The sequence below is a fragment of the Pinus tabuliformis genome, chromosome 1_1 (assembly GCF_031772625.1).
Source record: "Pinus tabuliformis cultivar Carrire ecotype Pingquan chromosome 1_1, CPIR1, whole genome shotgun sequence".
Lineage (NCBI taxonomy): Eukaryota > Viridiplantae > Streptophyta > Pinopsida > Pinales > Pinaceae > Pinus > Pinus tabuliformis.
In genome coordinates this window covers 833113655-833135137 of record NC_142297.1, presented here as the reverse complement: position 1 = coordinate 833135137, position 21483 = coordinate 833113655, and the positions used below count along the sequence as shown (strand labels likewise).

The 21483-nt window shown below is 39.6% G+C and overlaps 1 long non-coding RNA gene across 1 annotated transcript in view; it reads left to right on the top strand.

Moving 5' to 3' along the window:
• Positions 1-399: 399 nt before the first annotated feature.
• Positions 400-21483, top strand: part of LOC149216709 (uncharacterized) — a 97969-nt gene continuing 76885 nt past the window's right edge. Inside the window, exons 1-4 of the long non-coding RNA XR_016250588.1 lie at positions 400-579; positions 991-1045; positions 1158-1260; positions 2146-2224. This is a non-coding gene — a long non-coding RNA (uncharacterized LOC149216709). The remainder of the gene's footprint in view (positions 580-990; positions 1046-1157; positions 1261-2145; positions 2225-21483) is intronic.

The following is a 21483-nucleotide window of genomic DNA, read 5'->3' as shown; positions in this document are numbered from 1 at the left end:
TGTCAGTTCAGAGCCATTGAAAGTGATAATAGAAGACAATCTCTCACACAAAGCAACGCTCTCGTCTCATCTTCGTTTTGTTGTACTCTGCATTGCATTGGTTTGAATTTTTTTTCTGTCTATTTTTGTTTCTTCCATTGCATGGCCATGCATTTTGGGTTTTGATAGTTTTTAATTTTGGTTGGTTTGATTGCAGTTGGTATTTTTTTCATCCAGTGTGTTTGCATTGTTTGCACGTGCAATCTTATTTTGTTGCTCTTATAGTAAAGGAGAAGATTGCTACGGATGAAACCTTGTTATCCATTGACAGGGGGAGCAGCTATGCGTTTGTTATATATATATAATATATATATTACTAACAAGTTTGTACGATGAAAAGCCGCCTGTAGGTAATGGCTATGTATAGAACCCAAACTGCTGAACAGCTTTTATTCATTATTTCCATTTCACAGTGAAGCCGTGGAAAAACCCAAGGGCTTTCCAGTGAGTTTGGGGTGATGAGACGGCACGCAGGACAAGAATTCGAACGTGCCAAAGGACGTTCGTATACCTTTTGCCTCGTTCATTCTATCAGGATAGGTAAGTACCGATTCTTCTTTCTCCGTTTCTCAAAAACAGAGAAATCATTCGGTCATCTTTACTCTCACGGTATACTCTCCGATGATTTCTCTGTTTTACTTACAATTTAGTAATGTCCTGAACAGCTAACCCCGCAGGTAAACAGCTAACCCCGTAGAGGATAAGGATTATTTCCATGTGCGCATTCTTTGCCGGTGCTTTTTATATTATTTTGCTGTATGAAGCCAGAGCAATTGTTTTATTGAATCCTTCATACGGTACCAGAGGTTAACTGTATTTCACAGTCTCAAGGGTTTTAATTTTTTGCCTATAGCAACAATAGTTGTCCGACGATCTTATTGATATAGATTATCTGCAGATTTTCGTATTTGTTTGGCAGTTGTTTGCTTATTGCTAAGTTATTTGTAACAGATAAAGCAGTGACGAGTGGGGCTCGCTTCAAGGAATTGAACATAACAGAGTTTAGGTTTGTTCTGGTTTATTTGAGCCGTCATTATATATTTATCGACTCTCCCTCGCACAAATCATTTACTCTAAAATTGCAGGAAAATGAACGAAAAATACTTGCTGGATTGCAGGAGAAAGGGCGGAGAATATTTACTTTGGTCGCTTGGAGGACATCACAACATCTTGGTGGTCTCCACGAGGTCTTTTCCAGCATTTTGTGTGAAATTGGCGTAGGTATGTGCCATATCACTGAATGGTCGCTCGCACAGCCTTTTTCTTCCTCTCCGTTTAAGTCACCCGCTAACCCTGTCCAAGATGGGGGTTAACCCAATGAGAAAGTCTTGCTAAACAGTAGTAAAATAACCATATAGAAATCTGTTCTGCCAACATTCACTAAAGATGATTCTTAAAAAAGGTTAGTCGACAGTCCTATAGGTGATTAGTTTAGTTCTGAGTTTTGTTACACGTGTGGTTGCATTTGCTTGCTTGGGAGATTTTATTTTGTTGCAAGAACAGAAGAACAATGGGTAGAGAAGAAACCCATTGGAGTGAAGGAGCTTGATAGCTGATTTGGTCTGCTGGAGCACAGTGACAGTATCTTGACTATTATACCGTCTCTTGCCTATACCATCCTTTACCAGACGGATCATTATAAGGTAAGTACATCGGTAATCGATGTGATACAATAAGGACAGAATATGGATGCGGTCAGGATGGGTGATAAAGCGGACGGAAGAAAAAGGTGGAGCGGCCTCTTGGGAGAGTCTTAAGAGTTTTGTAAGGGCTGTTTCAATTTTTTTTATTGATTATTTCAGTGATAGGTTAAATCTTTTTATTGATTATTTTGATTTTAGAATGACACTCGTTTGCTTTTAATTTCTTTGAGAGAGTTTGGTTATTTGTTTTGGCTTGATTGATGGTTCAAATTGAACTCTTATTTGCAATAGGATTCAAGGGTTCACTATTGAGGGAAGAAGATGACACAATGGATGTTTTTGTTTGAACTTAAGAGGCACCCGATTTTTCCCCACGTAGATTTGTTTGTTTGGGTTGATTATATCCTTTATGTATGATCAGAATGACACTAGAAACTAATTCCTTTTCAATATTTGTTGGCAGTCATGGTAGAGATGCGATCATATGTCCAGGAAGGAGAGATGATGATGAAGAATACGACCAGAATACAAGTCTAAATCAGGTAGATACACATTCTTTCAGTTGTTCAATAACTAATGCCATAGGTTATGTGGTTATTCTCCTTTTTGCCAGTTTGCTATTAATTTATCTGGTGTTGAAAATTATTGTCTAGAAACCTGTTCACCAAATATTCATTAAAAGAACTAGATGACACTACAAGTAAGGTTAGGTGGAAGTTATATGATTAAGGTTACGTGGAAGTTATATGATTATAGATGATTACTTTGGCCAACTATGTAAGTGTATTGATGTCATTTCCTGTGCATGTGAAATTACATTTTGGATGCTTCCCACAAAGACTCCTCGATGTCCTTGATTCCTTAGCAGCCTATATTTCTTCCTTAGGTCACAAAATAGTGTGGGTTTGTGGTCATGATTGGGATGATGTTAGTTAGTGCTACTTTGTGTGAGAGTTTGGATTATGTGGTGCAGAGAGGAGAACTAGATGCCATATGAAGTACCCAAAAGATACTAGCATAAGGAACCAATTCAATTTGTTTTTGTTGCTTTTGTACTTTTGCTAACTAGTCTAAAAATACTAAATAGGAAAACGTGAAATGAGTGAGATAATTGAAGCATTTATTTTATTTTACTAAGGCATATGCAAAACATGTAAAGCATGTAGTGAAATACATTGAAACAAGTACAACTCCAACAACCTAGATTATTAAATCTTCTTTTTTTGGTTTATCATTGCCTCTTCCCAATATTATCCCTAGACCTTACCTAGCTCAAGCTAGTCCTGGAGCCATCAACTTCTTTTAGACTATGACAAGAGTTTTGACCATTGAACTATTTGTTACATTTTTTGTTACTTCACTATCACCCCACATTAGAATATTGAGCTAATTCTTTATTTAAGTGGTTCCTGTCTCAGGTCTACATTGGATTCTTTTGAGTAAGAGGCCTCCTTGTTCCTTTTTAGTTGGGGACCTTGTTTCTCTCCACCACCCTTGGGTACATAAAATCTTCTTTTTTGGTTTATCATTGCCTCTTCCCAATATTATCCCTAGACTTTACCTAGCTCAAGCTAGTCCTGGAGCCATCAACTTCTTTTAGACTATGACAAGAGTTTTGACCATTGAACTATTTGTTACATTTTTTGTTACTCCACTATCACCCCACATTAGAATATTGAGCTAATTCTTTATTTAAGTGGTTCCTGTCTCAGGTCTACACTGGACTCTTTTGAGTAAGAGGCCTCCTTGTTCCTTTTTAGTTGGGGACCTTGTTTCTCTCCACCACCCTCGGGTGCATAAGATTTCTTATGGCTTTCCTCTCTTTTCATTAGCATTGTTGTTACCTAAGAAATTGGCATGCCTAGTCCTACCCATCTTCGTGGGGTCTCTTTTCCTTTCTCTTGATTTATTAGACAATTTTTGCTACAATCTTTGATACTCACTTCGCCTTGCTTCTCTAATTTTTCCTTATTTCTCCTTGTTTTTCTCTCTTCGTATCTTTTTAACTTTTGTAGGGGAACCCCACTCTACATTGTTTTTCTCCCTCTTTTTTATCTTATTCTACATGTCTTTTAGGAAAAGGGTCAGTTTAGTAGCTCCCATTGTATAGGAAAGATATATCCTCCTATCACTATTAATAGCATGGAATCTTGTACAACTTTAATTTGCTACATTTCCTCCATTGGTCCATTGATTGTTCATGAAGGTTATATAGGAGGATATGTATCCTCTTGTCATTGTTAATATCCTAGCATGGAATCTCGTGCAACTTTATTTTGCTACATTGCTTCCATTGATCCATTGATTGTTCATGAATGTTATATAGGAGGATATGTAGACTCCTATCCTCCTGTCATTGTTAATAGCCTAGGAGGTGGTATAACTTTATTTTCCAAGCTTCCTTTATCGACTCATTCTCCCCACTTTGTTTTTCCTTTTCTTGAAATAGCTTGTCCGCTTGCATATCCCAAATGGTGTTCCCCAACCTAACTAGGGTTTAACTGAAATCCATTGTGTGCCTTGCCTCCTACTCTTGTTTGCATCCCCAAGTTAGCCTTAGCCTTGCTAATGACACACTTTTATTTCATAATTAGTGTGAACCATTGCACTTGTGGCATTGCCCATCATAGCTTGATGCCTTTGCCTTGTTCGTAATTCGCTGTCCTTTATAGTGAAAAGAAAAGTGTGTTTGTGGTTGATGTGTGCCAAACCCTACATTAGTCCTTTTCTCTTATGTTATGTGTTTCTCTTGACACTTCTTCCCTCCAAGCCTCGATTTGTAACCCTTCCTACTTTAACTTCATTACCTTGAGTTATTCTGACACATTATTTTGGTACCTCCAATGCTTAGGGGGAAGTTTCTTGTTCCTTTTCTATTTTTTGGTGACAAATGAATTGGTTCTTTGCTAAAATGTTTTCTTATAAAAACTTGGGGGCTTGGTCTTGCTTGGTCATTTTGACCTCCCAACCTCCATTTCAATTTCTCACCTGTTCTTTTGGCATCTTCCTACTTGGATGTCTTGGCCTCCCTTTAAACCACATTATTGCCCTTTATGGACCTCATGACATCTCTTTTTGGCGTCTTGCCTCATTTTTTTGGGCTATTGACCTCCCTTTAGCCACTTGGCCCTCTCTTTTGGCCTCTCAACAATCTTTTTGGACTTTTGGACCCTTGAATTTTATTATCCAATCCCTATCTCCTTCTAACAATAATTTTGTTGTGGCAGACGATGTTATAGCATAGGCCTAGTTTACTAGTGGGTAAAAAGGGAGGCACATCATTCCTTGTTTCTGTAATCACCCCAATTGTCATTTGTCTTCGTCATTGCCCCATTATATGAAAGAAATACATGTGAAGAATCAAATAATTGGGTTCATTAGTGGTGGAAACTATGATTTCACTATATAGGGCATGTTTTCGTGATGTAGGTAAAAATATAGCATAAAATTTGACATTTCATACTACTTTTTCCAATGAGTTTTTCAAGGTGCTCCAACCCTACACAATGGTTCATTCTTATTTTCCTATACACAATTTAATTTATTTAATTGATCTTGTTCTTTGTAGTTGGTGCTTGCCAACATTGACTTATCACATTATATTATTAGCCATCCCCATAGTATTGTCGTCTTTAGTCTTTTTCAGAAAGGAGGGCAAACCAAGAGTATTGAATTTGACAAATATATTTAATGTGCATGACACATAAATTTAATTGAAATAGTTTATTGGAGTGTTCCTTGCCTTTTTCTTGCTTTTGTTTTTGTCAAGGAATCCTCTCAGTTCTGCTTGTGTGACTTTTCCTTCTTTTGGGTGTCAAACCCTTGCCCTTTTCCTTATACCCTAGCCTTTATAATTTGGAAATTACCACTTTTTGTGTCCTTTCATCTTTGCAAGCCTATGGACTCTTATGTGTGATCTTTTCCCATCCATGAATTTCCTTTTCATTTTTGTGCAACAATTCGCTCGGTTCATCTAGAACCACTGTAAAACAGATAATTTGTTGGGATTGCTTTGCATTGTACTTGTCATGTTACCCGCATTATTCCCAGCGTGTTTCCCTTTAGGTGCTAAAATGATGGTCAACCTCCCTAGTTGACTTTCCTTCACATAGGCAGTAAACTCAACACATGAATGGACCTAAGAATAGGGTAACAACACATTTTGATGTGATAAAAACAAAAAGATAAGAAATCATTGCCAGCTAAACGTGTCCTCATTCTCACATGAAGTATTCCAATATGTCTTCTAGTGCAAAGTAGTGTGCCATTTTGACTTTCTAAAAGTATGCCCATAACTACTGATAAGTAGGTGCATGAATAGATCTGAGGGGCTATTGACCTCCCTTCTCTATGCAATAAAAACCAAACAAAAACAAGAACTGACAAGAGGGACCACATGCTAAGAGTTCCATGCATGCATGTTCCATTTCCTAGTAGCTATAAACTCTCCATGCTCCAAAACAACGAGGGACCCTCTAACATCAACACTTTAATCCCAAGTTTGTCTATATGCTAAAAATAACCAAACACTTCACTATGGGAATGTGGTTTCATGCAAAATAGAACTCCACTACATGCGTGTGCCTTATAACTGTTAGGAAAAGGATAAGTATGCTATTGTTTCATATTATCACCTCTTTACAAGGGGTACACCTTAGTTAACTTGTTAAATCTAACATATATCCCCATTTTCTAGTGCATCTCCATCCAAGTGGAACCTCCATCTTGGAAACAATGTGATTGTGGATTGCAACCATTTGAAATTTTGCATTAACATGCCCTTAATGCTGGCATTTTCTCTTCTTGAATAAGCCCCAGATATGGAAAATGATGGACCTAATATTTGCATTCATGTGCTGTCCAAAACACAGAGTGATTCCTTGGAAGCATACATTCTGACTTGCCAACAACTTTAAGAGTTGAACAAGTCACCTAAAAAAGATCCAGTGCTCTTGCAATTACCAAACTTTCTTCTCAATGCTTGTCCCAGTTGGGCGCTTTAACACAGAGGTAAGATATCCTAACTATTTCACCTTCTCACGGCTATAAAATTTGTCACCCAAAATAAGTATTTTGATGATTGAGGGTAGAATTAAACACACAAAAAAATCATGATAATAGGACCCTGCTTCTACTGTTAATAATTCACCCAAAGGGTCATTGAAAGCACTCAGAAACACTCTAGAAAAATATGGACATTTTGCTGGTTTGATGAAAGCATCTAACGATGTACCCCTGATTTGTTATATATCCTAAACCAAAATGTCTTGTTGCTGCTACAGGTTATGTTTTAATGGTTGTGCTTTGAGTTTGGAATAAAATAGAACATAAACACCAACTCATTGAAGTTAAGGATCCCTAGGAGCTTTTCCAAGTTGATCAATATTCAAACTATCATTTGCCGAAATACTCTTACACAGATCCACTATGACAAATTCTAGGTGCCTCCAAAGATAACATACACATACTCAAGTAATACTGTAAAACAATGCTGGTAAGACAAGGTCCTTGAAAATTGAGTATCACCAGTCATCCTTACAGTCTTGTAGTAGATTGAAGTTAGGTATAAAACTCTAAATTCAACAACATTTGACCATGCTTCTGCCTCCACATCCTCTTTCATATTTTTTGATGATTTCAATGTCATGGATGTTGTATCACTTGGAGAATCTTTACTTCTTCAATTAGGTACACCACAAACCTCATCTTGATTAGTTAGACTCCAATGGGAAACATCTTTACAAGGGAATTTTTTTTGTAACAGATCCTTGGTCATCAATGGCACTTACTCTTTGTAATCTTGCTTTATCTTTCATGTCTAGGAGTGAGAGTTGCGTTGTGACTCCCATGGCACTCAGTATAGTGGAGCTTGGACCGATAGGAAAGAAATAGCTATTGATATCACCATAGACAATGGGTTACCGAACTTTTATTTTTTGGAAACTTTTGGTTATGTGAAATAATATCTCTTCCTTTCCTCTCTTTTGAACTTTTATGCACTAGAATATATGAAAGTAGGTTCACTTGAATGAAATTGAAGAAATAAACTATTTTCTTTTCCCTTTTAATGGCATTGTTGCCTCAAAATCTAGCATGCCTCTAGTAGGCCTTGTGAGAGGGCTCACAGGACAAGATCTAGACGAATGGAAAACACTATGAGGTGGAAGCCCATTGTCACCACAACTCACCATCTCCTGCATTTTAGTGGACTTTCACCACAATGGAGGCTTCCCTATGTAGGTCACCTAATATACATTCAAAGTCTATGGCTTAGAGGTGACAAGGATAGACTTAGAATGACAGTCAACTTAAGGACAAGGCTCAATCTAGTAAAGGCAAGGCAATGTGTGCCCTCCAAGAGGCCTATCTAGGGCACTTGTGACCTATTGTTTAATGAGTAGGAATGGAGAAAGGCTTACCAACAAAACAAGGCCACGAAACAACTTGGTAAAGATAGGTATGATCAACAATTGGAGCAACAAAGCTTCAATAAGCCCCAAGTTGAAGCCTAGGGTTAGGTTAGGGTTTACCCTAAGGAAAAATTACCAAGGGCTTGACATGTTAGCCATAAAATGGAAGAATTTACCATGGGAAAGAGTTGATTTTGAGGCAATGAGCTACAAACCATGTGTAAAACCCTTCCACAAGCGTTGAATTCGACCCTAGCCTTAGCTTGACGAGTTGCCTTGAAGGGCCGAAAATATGAGAAAGAAAGAGAAGAATGAGTTTTAGAGAACTTTTGTATGGTGTGATCACCTATGTGGATGACTAGTGCTTGATCCTTGGGTGATGGAGTCCAAGGGGGACCTACTATTGGGAAAATCAAACCCTAATATAGAGTAAGGGAAATAAAAACCCTAGTTTTCAAAACCCTAGCTATCACTTTATGAGGGGATAAAGTATTTGAAGAGAGATTAACATGAAGATTCATTAATGGATTTCCACACATTCTTTAGGATAATGCATACAATATTTTGCTAAGATTTCATAGAAAATTGTTCAATAAAACTAGCACATATAAACCTAATAACTACCATTCAATGCAATAAGCATTAAAAGATAATCAACATATAGAATACTTATAAGAAATGCATGAACCAATCCTTTATCACCCCAAAATAATGTCTCACAACAAGAGAGTCTCCAAAAGAAAAATGTCCACAATAGATCACTTCTCCACAAGTATACAAGACATTTTCAAATAGGTTGAAATTCTCCAAGTAGGTTGAATTCTCCACAAGTGGTGATGAGTAATGAAAATGAGATGAACCTTATTTATATAAGGTTTACCTCAATAAATTCTAACTAATGAAGTCCCTAAAACAAGTTCGACATGAAAGAAACTTTGGGCTACAAGCCAACCCACTAGCCTAGTGCTAAAATAGACCATCAATGCCCACACATGTGAGTCGTAGCCTCATAAATGCTGAAGTCATGCCCTTTTAGGGCTCCAAATACCATGCCAAGGTGTGATGAAGGTTGAAGAAGTGCCTGAGTTCTAAGATCATCTAAGATTTGAGGAGTGTCCCTCAAATCTACCTCAAATCATTCTTTAGGGTCCCAAATCCAGTTGGGGTGTCACCATGTCATCTCTATGGGTCTCCAACTGTTAAAACAGGGCCTCCACTCTCCAACATTAAGGCTCCTTTAGGTGCAACAAGCCCTTCCTTGTCTCTCATGGAAGACCATCCTCATTTGGGTGCTGAATCAAGTCTTGCCCATCAAGTTGTGTCAAGGCCAACTTGGGGGAATGTTGGGTCTAATGGTGCAATCATAAAAAATCCTTTGTGTTGGGCGAAAGTAGAAGAACATCCTGGGTCTTGAGGGTGCTTTGGGACATGTAAAATCTGCTCAAGTCATCATGAGGCCCAACACTCGCAATGCTAAATATGCTAAGCCATCTATCTCTCTAAAAAGGCTTGGGTACTTATGGAGTGCGTGCCCTCAAGGCTTGTGCTTCTTTGAACCACCTAACAAAACCAACATGAACTTAAGTGAAAGCAACCATCCATCAAAGACTAAGATCATATGAGCATCTAAGTGGACCAAACTTGGATGTTAAAGGCATATTAATACTTCAAACAAGGATCACCTTCCAATATCTAACTAGACCAAGTCCTGTAAAGGTGTTCTCTACCTTGATAGAGGTGGCTAATGGTAAACCCTATTAGGTGCTTTCAACCCTCAAGGAGAATTGGAATTTCCAAGGTCAACCCCTCAATCAATAGGTGTTAGTGTAAACGTATGAAAATGAAGGGGAAAAGGATTCATGTAGAAGTTCTGGGTCAAAGGGGCTAGCTGATGGGGATTCCACATCCTGAGCGTATGAATGTAAGGAGGGAGCAATTGTGGATGCATGAGTTATCATGCTTAGCCTACTTTTTCCATCCCTCAAGTGCATCTTTACTTCTTCTTGATAAAGCTTTGTATTATGGTGCATAGCTCAAGGGTTAATGCTTGCTCTTCATGATATAGCATTTGATATTACCCTGTAAGATGAGACAATATATCGCTCATAAGAGTTGGGACATGCAAGGGTTCCTTTTGATGTGAATGAGCATCACGTGCTCAGGAATCGAGTGATGGTTAATGAGGATGGTAGAGCTCATGCTAAGCTTTTGCCCACGTGCTAACTTGTGTCCCGACCATCTTTTGCATTTTGATTTTCTTTTTCTTTCATTGTGGCCATGATATGCTTTTCCATGCTTTTAGTTGCATCAACCTCTAGGGCAATGTTTTTTGACCCTACTCAAGGAGTGTGGACATGAGGGTGCCAAATGTGTGATGGAAAGTTTCAAGCATGGAATAGTGGGTAATGAACAAGCTATCTCAATAGGGGTTTTCCAGGGAGTGCCCTTCCTATAATCATAAGGCCTCAAAGGAGGTCCCACTAGACTAGGGCTAAAGATTTATCCCCTGGTAAGGTGAGAGAATAGATTTACAGTCAAGATAGATCAATCTTCCATATCAACTCTTTGTTCATACTAAATACCCAAAACAAACAAGTATAAGCACTTGATTGCAAAAATGATCAAAGTACCTTTTGAATAGCAGCCCACTTTTATCCAAGTGGAAATGCCAAATGGTGAGAGGCATGTGGTTGATGCAGATGGGGAAGGTACATGGCATATTAGCATTAAATGGTGGATATCAGGGGCTCTTGGATAGCTAGATGTCTGGCTGGCTATCAAATATAGGAGAAAACTTTTCTCCCATGGGGTGACCCATTTTGGTGGGTAACAAACACACGATGTAAGTCCAATTTTATAGGTACGAGTCCTAGGGCACCTCTTGTAAGTCCTACTCACTGTCACCTTAGAGGAGCCTACCTTCACTTTAGGTTGGCTTTTTTTTTTTCCGAAAAATTTGAAAATCAGATTAGTGATTTGTGTGTTTAGTGATTTTCTTTGGAATAAAAGGATGAGGGGACAAGCTAGAGTGAGAGCCTTGTCCTTTGGGCAAATGGAATTAAAGCAATACTTGATGAAGAAGTTGTTAATTTTTTTAAACCTAGTTACAAACTTTCTAACCAAATAATCACATATCTGAAATAAAAGAATCTTTCTAATATGATTTGTAACAATAAATATTTTGAGTTTTTAATCACAGAAACGGCATAAGAAAAATTACTTGAAACTTGTTTGAAAAATTGTCATTGATGTAAAAGGCCATAAGAAGCTTGTTGGAGAAATTAATTGTTATTGATGTCAAAGGGGTCCCAGCTGAGGAGAAATTGCATAGGCTTAAAGAGGACTTCAAGCCCTTTCCAATGAATACTTACATGCCTCCTAACTCTTCCTCATCGAAGATAATTTCTAACCAAATAAATGACATAAGCAGAAATACTTGAAACCTGTTGGAAAAATTATCATTGATGTCAAAGGGCCATAAGCAACTTGTTGGAGAAATTAGTTGTTATTGATGTCAAAGGGGTTCTGGCCAAGGAATAAATTGTGTAGGCTTAAAGAGGGCTTTAAGCTTGTTCCAACGAGTACTTACATGCCTCCTAACTCCTCCTCATTGAAGAAAAAATGATTTTCCAAGCAAAAAGACCACTTATTTCAACCTATGTCAAGTCGGCCTACCTAAGCACATGTTGGCCTCCCCAACAGAAGTTTTGTTTTAGTTTTATGAGGTTGAACTAGTATATATACAAGTCATTCCTCCTCCATTCGACCATCCATCTCGGTCAAGCAAGCATAAAGAAGGAGTTGAGACAATTCGGGCCTGAAGAAGGAAGTCTAATGGTTCATGTCTCATGAACCCTATGGCAATGTGAAGGAGAAGCTCTTGGGATTTTTTTTTTTTTTTGGCTTGTAATTTTGTTGTTTTTGATCTTTATGGTTTATGGGTTATGGTTTTTATCAAATTCTTGGCATAAAATACTCCTAAAGAAGTTTTAGACGCTCCTTTACTTCCAAATTTAATAAAAAATTAACTTGGCCTACTTTCAAGCCATGGAAGTCTCAATCTAAGGAAACTACAGGCCTCGGCCCTATTCTGAGCAGACGACAGACTCCTGTGGGTAGATTCGAGCCTATACTTGGGAAATTTGTGACCAGTTTCAGACACTGGAAAGGCCTGAAATTCAGCCTCTTGAAAATAGACTTTTGAACCCCTTCTTGCCTCAGGTTTCAAGCATATTTTGGAGACATTTGAGGGCATCTTTGGACAAAACTTGGATAAATTGTTGGGCAGGATTTATACCAATTTATGAGCAGTCTTTGGATCAAATTCTTGAGTACTTATTTATTAGCCTTGGATCAAACTTTGAGTGGATTTGAAGAAACTTTGGAGCAGATTTGTTGAAGCAAACTTGGAAGGCAATTTTGGATAGACCTTGAGGTGACTTTGAGAGCAGACTTTTGGAGACCTTCCTTGTAGCAGAATCTGAAGCATCTTTGAAGCAGTCCTGTAGCAGAACTTGGAGTAACTCTTGAAGGACCTTTTGAGCTACTATTGTGAAATAGACTTTAAATAAGAGTGTCTTGGAGACTAGTTGAAGCAGCCTTGGAAGCCTTTGTTGAAGTAGACTTAAAGCATTCTTGGAGAAGACTTGAAGAAAATCTGGAAAACTTTATTGGGAAACATTGGAAGTGTTTTTGGAACAGACTTTGGAAAAGTTTTTGGAAACATCTTGGAGAAATTGATTTGTAGAGAACTGAAGTTGTTATATTTGTGCCATTTTCCCTGGGACAAGGGCCTAATAAGATCTTATTTTACCTCTTATTCTATAGGGTGGTAGGGTGGTCCTAGGGAAGGAAGTTGTAGGTTCCGTCAGGAGGTTATCACCTCCTTCTAGTGGGAGTTGGTAAATCTTGGGGTTGTAGCCCTTCCAGTTGTAGCTGGTAAACCAGAAGTTGTAGCTTCCCTTGAAAATATAAATACATTGTTCATCTATATCTTGTGTTCCTTTGATGTGACGTTATTGGTTAATTGTTTTGATGCATAAATTGTTAAACTTTCTGAAATAGCGATTCATCCCCCCTCTCAGTGTTTCCAACAAAACCAATCACATGCAATAGAAAATAATATAGATATGGCTTGGAAACCTCAGTGTGGGGAAAAACAACAAACACTGGCCTTATTATTCAACTTTATGAGAAATATTTTCTTACAATAGCTACACAAGAATTTACTCCAACAAATATCGAACGAAAGATCTTAACCCTCTCTCTCTCACTCGGCTCCTATACGCCCCACACGTGCGACACAACATAAAAATTTTGCGTACAAAGAAACTCGGCCTCTCGGCCAAAGAGAAAACTCGGCTTCTCTGTTCATCTCACTTTGCCTTGATCTCGCTCTAGCTAGCTTGATCTATGCTTTCCTCACTCTTGTTACCAAATACCGCACAACAGTGAATCCCAACTTGTGCCAAATCAAATGCGTATTGCCTTTGGCTTGAGCCTCATATTAAAAATATCAAACCCTAATCTCAAGCAAAATACCAATCTAAACAGTTTAACTTAGATCTTGACTCACTGAGATCAACGACTATGACTTAATTTGTTGTTGACTTATTTTCCCTTATATACAAAAAGTACCCAACAAGTAAATTAAATTGTCTTATAAATTCTTGACTTAGGAAATTCATTAATTAACTGTCGGGGGAGATAATTAAGGTGACTCACTACATGTCATGGCACCTGAGTCATGCAAAATCACCTTCCAAGATACAATCTCAACACTCCTCCTTAGCGAGGAAGGTGTTCTACACAGCAACCAACTTATCCCTAAAGAATAAAAAATTTCCCTTCATTAATGCTTTCATCAAGATGTTTGCTACCTGCTCGTATGTGGGAATGTATTGTAGCTTTACTATCCCCTTTTGCACACAATTTCTGATGAAGTGGTACTTGATATCAATATGCTTCGACTTGTTATGGAATACTGGATTCTCAAAGAATTTAATACAAATATGATTATCACGACGAATGACAATCAAATCCAACACCTGATCAAAAAACCCAACAAGGAATTTCCGAAACCAAAGAGCGTCGCATGCTTCCATACTGGCAACAATGTACTCGTCCTCTAGATAACTCAACGCGACTGACCTTTGTTTCTTGCTGTACCAAGAGATTGCTCATGATCCCAAACTGAAACTGCACCCAAAAGTGCTCTTCCTATTAGCTATATTACCTGCCTAATCCACATCAATGTGCCCCTCCAACTTCACTCCATCCTGCTGAGTGTACATCAACACATACTCAACTGTGCCTCGAAGTTATCTCAAAACATGCTTAGCAACTACCCAGTGCACTCACTTAGGCTTACCATAAACTCACTGAGTGGGTTCACCGAAAAACCTATGTCTAGCCTAGTGTTGACCAGATACATGAGAGAGCCAATCAACTGTCTATACAAGGCAGGGTCTGTTACCACTCAAACCACTAGGGGACCTAAAAGGGGTTCCTAAGAGGGAAACTGCTAGGTTAAGGGCAATGGTGGAGGCTTAGACCACTGTCACCACAACTGAGTCTCCTTGCTCTTTACGGACTTTCACCGATGGGAGGAGTCCCGGTAGTGTAGGGATCACTTGTAAAGTATATGTCAATGATTAGGTGGAAAGTGACCTTGGAAACCCTTTCTTTAAGCAAGGGACTTGATCCCCCAGGGGTAAGGGGTGACGATTGGAGGGTTAAGGGAGGAGGAATAGACTTATAGACGAGGTCCTCAATCCTTATAATCCTTGGGAAACTTGGATTCCCTAAGGTCCTTGACAAATAATCTTTATTGAGAAGTGGGACCACATGGGGCCAAGTGGACCTAGCCTAGGCTCGAGGATGGAATGTAGCAACCAATGATGTTCCTATCCTGAACAAGGTGAAAGGAAAGGACCAAACAAGAATATTTACTTCAAAAGGTTGAATTGATCTTGTTGAGGTTTAGCCTTGGGGATGCCTAGGCAAAATTCGATCTTACGGCTAGGGCTTGGGATTACCGGAGATTCCACCATTAGAATTGCCTCAAATTTGGAGAGGGAGGGGACCCACCAGCGCAGTAGCCTATAGGAGATCAAAGTTTTTCCTTGGGTCAATTCCCGGGAAATTGATGCCCTAGGTGACCTTTGAGGGCTAGACCTGGGAAAAAGTGGTAAAAGGTGAAAAAGGTGAAAGAGATGACCACCCTTTTTAGGGATCAGTGCCTAATTCACTTGGGGATATGGAGTCAAGGATGATGATGAGTAAGAACTTGGTTTCTTGATCAAGGAGGCCCGAAAAGTCGGCTTCATCCAATGTTGAGAGAAAGAAAATAAAAGTGACCTTCAAGCATTTATACTTCAAAGCAAATGATGCAAACTTATCGAGACAAATAATCTCTAGGACATTTCATTCATATAACATTGGCCCATACATTAAATTAGCTAAAACATGCTTAATTCCACATTTCAATTATGCAACAACTAGCCCTAATTTTAGTAGTATGTAGCAACAAGAATAACAACATTAAAATTTACTTATAACATTATAGAATATATCCAACCAACATTTCGTTTGCAAGACAAAGCTCCAAGATAAGAAAAATAGCCCAAATCCATACGTCAAAATTCATCCCTCTCCAAAAAATATCCTTCGAGGAAAAAATGTGAAGTTCTCTATCATTAGAGAGATCCCTAGTCAAGTCATGATCCAAATGAGTGTATCTAACATCAATATATAGCCTCCTAAGGAGTTCGAATTAGCCTTTGGGCCTACATTAGCCCCTAAAGATAAAATAATGTGCAATAAAACCCCTATTGGTGACAAGCCCACCAAACTAGCTCACAAGTGTAAAAATAAGTCTCACAAGGGGCCAAATAATAATATGTACATGTCGTGGGGCCCTCCAAAGGCCTAATAATGTCCTGAAGTGCCATACTGAGGAATAAATTCCTTGGAATATGATGGACAAGGGGGTGGCCCCTTGTTCTCCAAGTAGTAGACCTATGGTGCTCCCAGTGGGTCTGAGGGCACATAAATGACCCCATGGGTCTCCATATGAATCGGAGATGCCTGTAGATCCTCTGCAAGGGTCCGAGTGGTGGAACGAATGCTGTCATGACATCGTACAAGTCCTGGGACACTTGCTAAGTGTGTGGGGCTCCTGTGGGGGCTTGCTGGGCATAATGTACCAAGCATATCACCATCATCCCAAAAGTGGATTGCTAGTAGTCTCTGAGCATCGATGAAGATCTGTGGAGTGTTTTCTGCTGTTGTGGAGGCCAATGGCTCTCGATGCACACCCTATATGTGCCAATGTAGACCTCTGGGGGTTGGGATCTTGTATAGGGAGACCAAACCCAAATGGAAATCACCTGTAATCCTGCATAAGAGCCAATGCATCCCCTAGGCTTCCAGTACAACTAGTCATTAAAATAATCGGGTAAAAGAGTTTACAAACCATGGATAACAAAGTGGGCACTTCATAATGGCATGCCCTTCCGTAGTGGGCTTTGGCATGTGCTAGTGTCTCAAAGCTCCAAAGGGGGTTAACCAAGTACCTTATTAGGTGGTTTCTGCTCTTAAAGGGGATAGTATGTACAAGGTACATCCCTTTAATGGGGGTGGCAAGTGATAAATAAGTGGAATGGAGTAGGGAATAAGAGGGGCAATCCTAGGCCGCATATTGGGGCATAGGGGTAGCTAGATAAGGGGAAGCCCACACCTGGGTAGGAGGGAGCAATCGTGGTACATGAGGTGCCTCGACCTTGATTTTTCCACCCTTATTTATATGCCTTGTTCCTTTTATGAATTTTCTGTAATTAACTGCTAGGGGCTCAAAGGGAAAGAGCATGATGTGTAAGATATAACAGTGATTACCCCTTTTAGGTAGGGTGGTTCATTGACCTCCAGGGGTTGGAACAATCATGGGTTCCTGAATGATAAAGGAGGCTCTTATAGGGCCTATGGAACCAAGGTGATGACCACAGATTGGGGTAGAGCTCATGTATTGGCCTTTTCCCACGTGCTAATTATTTTGTCTCGACCATATTTTGCATTTGTGGTATAATTTCCTGTTAAATGTGGCCAATTATGCTTTTCTCTTTTTCTTTTAACTGCTTCAACCTTCGAGGCATCATTCCAGGCCTGACCCAAGATGGGGGTAAGGGGATAGGGAGGCCGTCCCTATGTGGACCCATAATGGAAATGTGGACCCAGGTGGGAGAAATGATAAATGGGGTATAGTGAGTGGAAAGGGAGTCATATATGCGGGTAAAGGAGTGGGACCACACACCCAAAGTCGGGGTTTCCCAAGTAGTACCACCCTAGAACCAAATGGTCAATAAAGGAGATCGTATGGAACTAAGATCCAAGGGTAACAACCAAAAGAGATCAAGGGGACAAGAGCACAAACTAAGCCCACCCTTTTCACCAAATCACCCCCTCAATCCATACCCATAAGTATCCATGATAAGTAAACCCAATACTCAATTAGCAAATGACAAGACATACCTTCAGATTCGGGAGGCCCACCTTCAAACATATGATCAATACAGGTGAGTGAGGGACCACATGGCTGGCTTAGGTGACAAAGAAATGGCACAACGAGCTAGTAGGAGGCTGGAAGAGGCTACCGGCTGAGGTTCATCATGGAGAAAAAATTCCCCTGGGAATATCACCCACAAAGTGGTGGGTAACAGGGCCCATTGCCTCTTATTTGGAAGTATCAATATTCTTCTAGTTGGTCACAAGAGGCATAGCGATAGGTTTGCAATCCTCCATCTTGAAACGCTTCAAGATCCCAATTATGTATTTCCCTTGTCCAAGGAAAATCTTTCCCTCACTCTGCCACACCTCTAAGTCCCAAAAGTAGTGCATCAACCCCAAATCCTTCATCTCAAACTCTTCTGCAAGATCTCTCTTGTAGTGCGCTATCAACATATAACAACAATATGAGAGGCTCACCCTTCACCTTAATGTAGTACAGGTTCAAGTCTGCCTCACTCTTAGTGAAGTCCACACTTTGCAAATAATTGTCAACTTGTGCATAGCATGCCCTGGGAGCTTACTTGAGCTTGTACAGTGCTCTCTTCAACCTACATACATGGGAATGCCTCCCATGCACCTCAAAACCTTCTGGTTGCTCTATGTAGATGTCTTCCTCAATAATACCATTGAGGAAGGTTGTCTTCATGACCATTTAGTGAATCCTCCAACCCATTTGTGCTGCTATAGAAATGATAGCCCTAATAGTTAAGTATCTAGCTACCAGAGTGAAGGTCTTGTCATAATTGATCGCTTCCTTCTACGAAAAGCCCTTAGCCACAAATCAGGCTTTGAACTTCTCCAAGCTACCATTTGCAACATGCTTGATCTTGTACACCCATCTCAAGCCCACCATTGAATTTCCCATTGGTCATGGCATAACCTACCACATTTTGTTCTTCATGATGGAAGAATATTCTTCAACCATGGCAACCATCCACACTAGATGTTGGGATGCCTCCTGAAAGCTGTTAGGTTTAGCCTCAATTGGTTCACTCATCAACGCCATAGACTCAAAATAACTCTAGGGAGCCTTGCTCTATCGGACTAAATGTTCGAAGCACCAACATACTCATGAGCCTCTCTCAATGTCTGCTCTGCCCACTTGGCTTGCTTCCTCCTCGTGCTTGGACTCTGAAGCTGGGTGTGAGAAATCCCTTCTTCCTCATCGTAATCTCTTTGCTTGGCCTGCTTTCTCTACCCACCAACTTGTGTAACTGTAGTCATAAGAATCTACATTTACTCAACCTTTGGTGTGTGCTCCTCTTGAACCTCAATTGTAGAAGAACTCATGATGCCAAACTTTCGAAGAGCCTTCTCTTCTTCAAATTTTACATCCCTGCACATTATTGTCTTCCTGAGAGCAGGAATGTAAACATGATAGGATTTTGAAGTCTCGTTGTACCCCACAAGGATACCTTTCTTTGTAGTAGCCTCCAACAAGGTCCTTTTCTCTTCGGAAACATGGCAATACACAATGCACCCAAAGATGCGAATGTGTCCCAAGTTTGGTTTCTTCCTTATTAACACTTCCTTTTATGTCAGTATGCCCAGCACTTTGTGTGGGATTTTGTTTTGTAGATATATGATAGTGTTGCAAGCCTCTACCCATAGGAAAAAAGGCAGACCTTGGTCATGGAGCATGGCCTTCACCGCTCCACCAATAGCCCTGTTTTTCTATTCTACATCCCTATTTCTGACGGTTGTACAAAACATTCAACTCCTTGATACCTTCCTGCACATAGGAGTCCTTAAAGGCATTAGATGTGTACTCCCTCCATTGTTTGACCTCAATGTCTTGATATTTCTCCCTGTCTGATTCTAAACTAGAGCCTTGAACTTGAATCTGCTGACAACCTCATCCTTATTTTTTGTGAAATAGATCTTGGTCTTCTTGGAGAAGAAGTCAATGAAGGTCACATAATACCGGTACCGACTCAAGGATATTATTGACATGTTCTCACACACGTCTGAGTGTACTAGATAAATCCCTATGGACCTAGTGTTGCTACTCGGAAAAATGGTATTGGCATCTTTACCCAATGCATAACCCTTGCAAACTTCATGTTGCCCGACCTTCAGTTCTGGCAGCTCTGTCACTATCTGCTTGAGCACATTAAGTGCTCCATGGTGAATATGAGCCATCCTCCTATGCCATAATTTTCCCAACCCTTTGCTACAACTTACCAATGCATGTGCAAGCTTAAACTGTAATCAAAACAAGTTTCCCATACTGACCCCTATTACTTTCATTGCGTTGGAGTTCTTGGGTCGAATATATAGTTTAACCTCTTCAAAGGTCATAATGTAACCCTTGTCATCCAAGGTAGCAACTAAGATCAGGTTCTTTGTCATACCTAGATAATACAACACTTCCTCCACCAACAAGGGTTTGTTTGAACTCCCTCTGGATCTTGACTGTGCGAATACTAGTTGGATGGTACTTGGTATCGTCTCCAAGCTCTATGTAGAAATCCAACTCCTTATCCTTCAAACTGGTGAAATACTCTTTGACTCTTGTCATGTGGCAAGAAGCCCCACTATCAATGTACCACATGCTGGTGGCAACTAAACTTGAGAGACATGCAATGAGCGAAAACTCATTCTCGAACCATGCTGCAAACTCGTCCACCTATTTGGTAGAAACAAATTGCTTCTTTTCCTTTCCCTTCTTCTTATTTAGACACTGGCTGGCATAATGACCTAGCTGATGGCATGCAAAGCATCTAACCTTGCTTGGATCCCTCTTGTCACTGTTAGAAGAGGACCCCTCACTTGGTCCTTTCTTGGCTTTTTACTTACCCTTGCTTGCCAGAGCAAGGTTCTCCTCTTCTTTGAATGTCTTCCTTTGATCTCCCTGTTGACCACTTTCTCGGATGAAATCATCCTAAAGCTTGGCCGAGTTAGGTAGGTGATCCCAACCCATAACACACTTGAAAAATACATCCCAGTGCTTTGAAAAGTAATTCAAGGCTATACACACTAGCTCCTCCTTAGCAATCATTTCTCTAATGACAACCAGTTTGTGCCTGACCTATGTCAGCCTAGGCCCTAGATAAATAAGACATCACTCTCACGCCCTTGGACATTCTTGTGACATGCAACTTGTCCTTGAGAATCATCTATCAACTATGATAGTTGCTCTGATATAGTTTCATGAGCGCAAACTGGGCCTTTTTTGTTGTATCCTTCTCTGAAATATGGGGTATGAGATGATCTTTGACCCCATCGAGAATAATCCTCTGCGTTTTTTCCTCCTTGACCTCATGCAGATCAAGAGAAATTGGATCATTCGCTGGTGGAACCATTGTTGTATTAACAAAATTCTATAGTGTGTTCTCTTTGAGAACAACTGTGATTCAAACCATTCATTGCAAATAGTTCAAAGAACCCTCAAGCCTGTTCTCATACCGAACATTGGTTGCCATTATAAAATAAAACCTTCGAAGAGATTGAAAACCAAAACCTGATCTTTTTTATTTTGCCCTGAACAATATGTCAAATCTCTTTGGCTTCATATTCAAAGTTTAGAGCTTTGATACCATGTTAATTTTTTTAAAGTAAGTTACAAATTCATTGCCTCAACAAATAATCACATATCTAAAATAAACAAAGCTTTCTAATTTGATTTGTAACAATAAATTTCTGGGTTTTTAACCAAATAAACAATAGAAGCAAAAATACTCAATAAAAATCACATGCAATCACATGCTACATAAAATAACACAGATATACCTTGGAAACCCAGCGTGGGGAAAACCAGGAAACGTTGGGCTTCTTATTGAGCTTCAGGAGAAATATTTTCTTGCAACAGTTACACAAGATCTCAA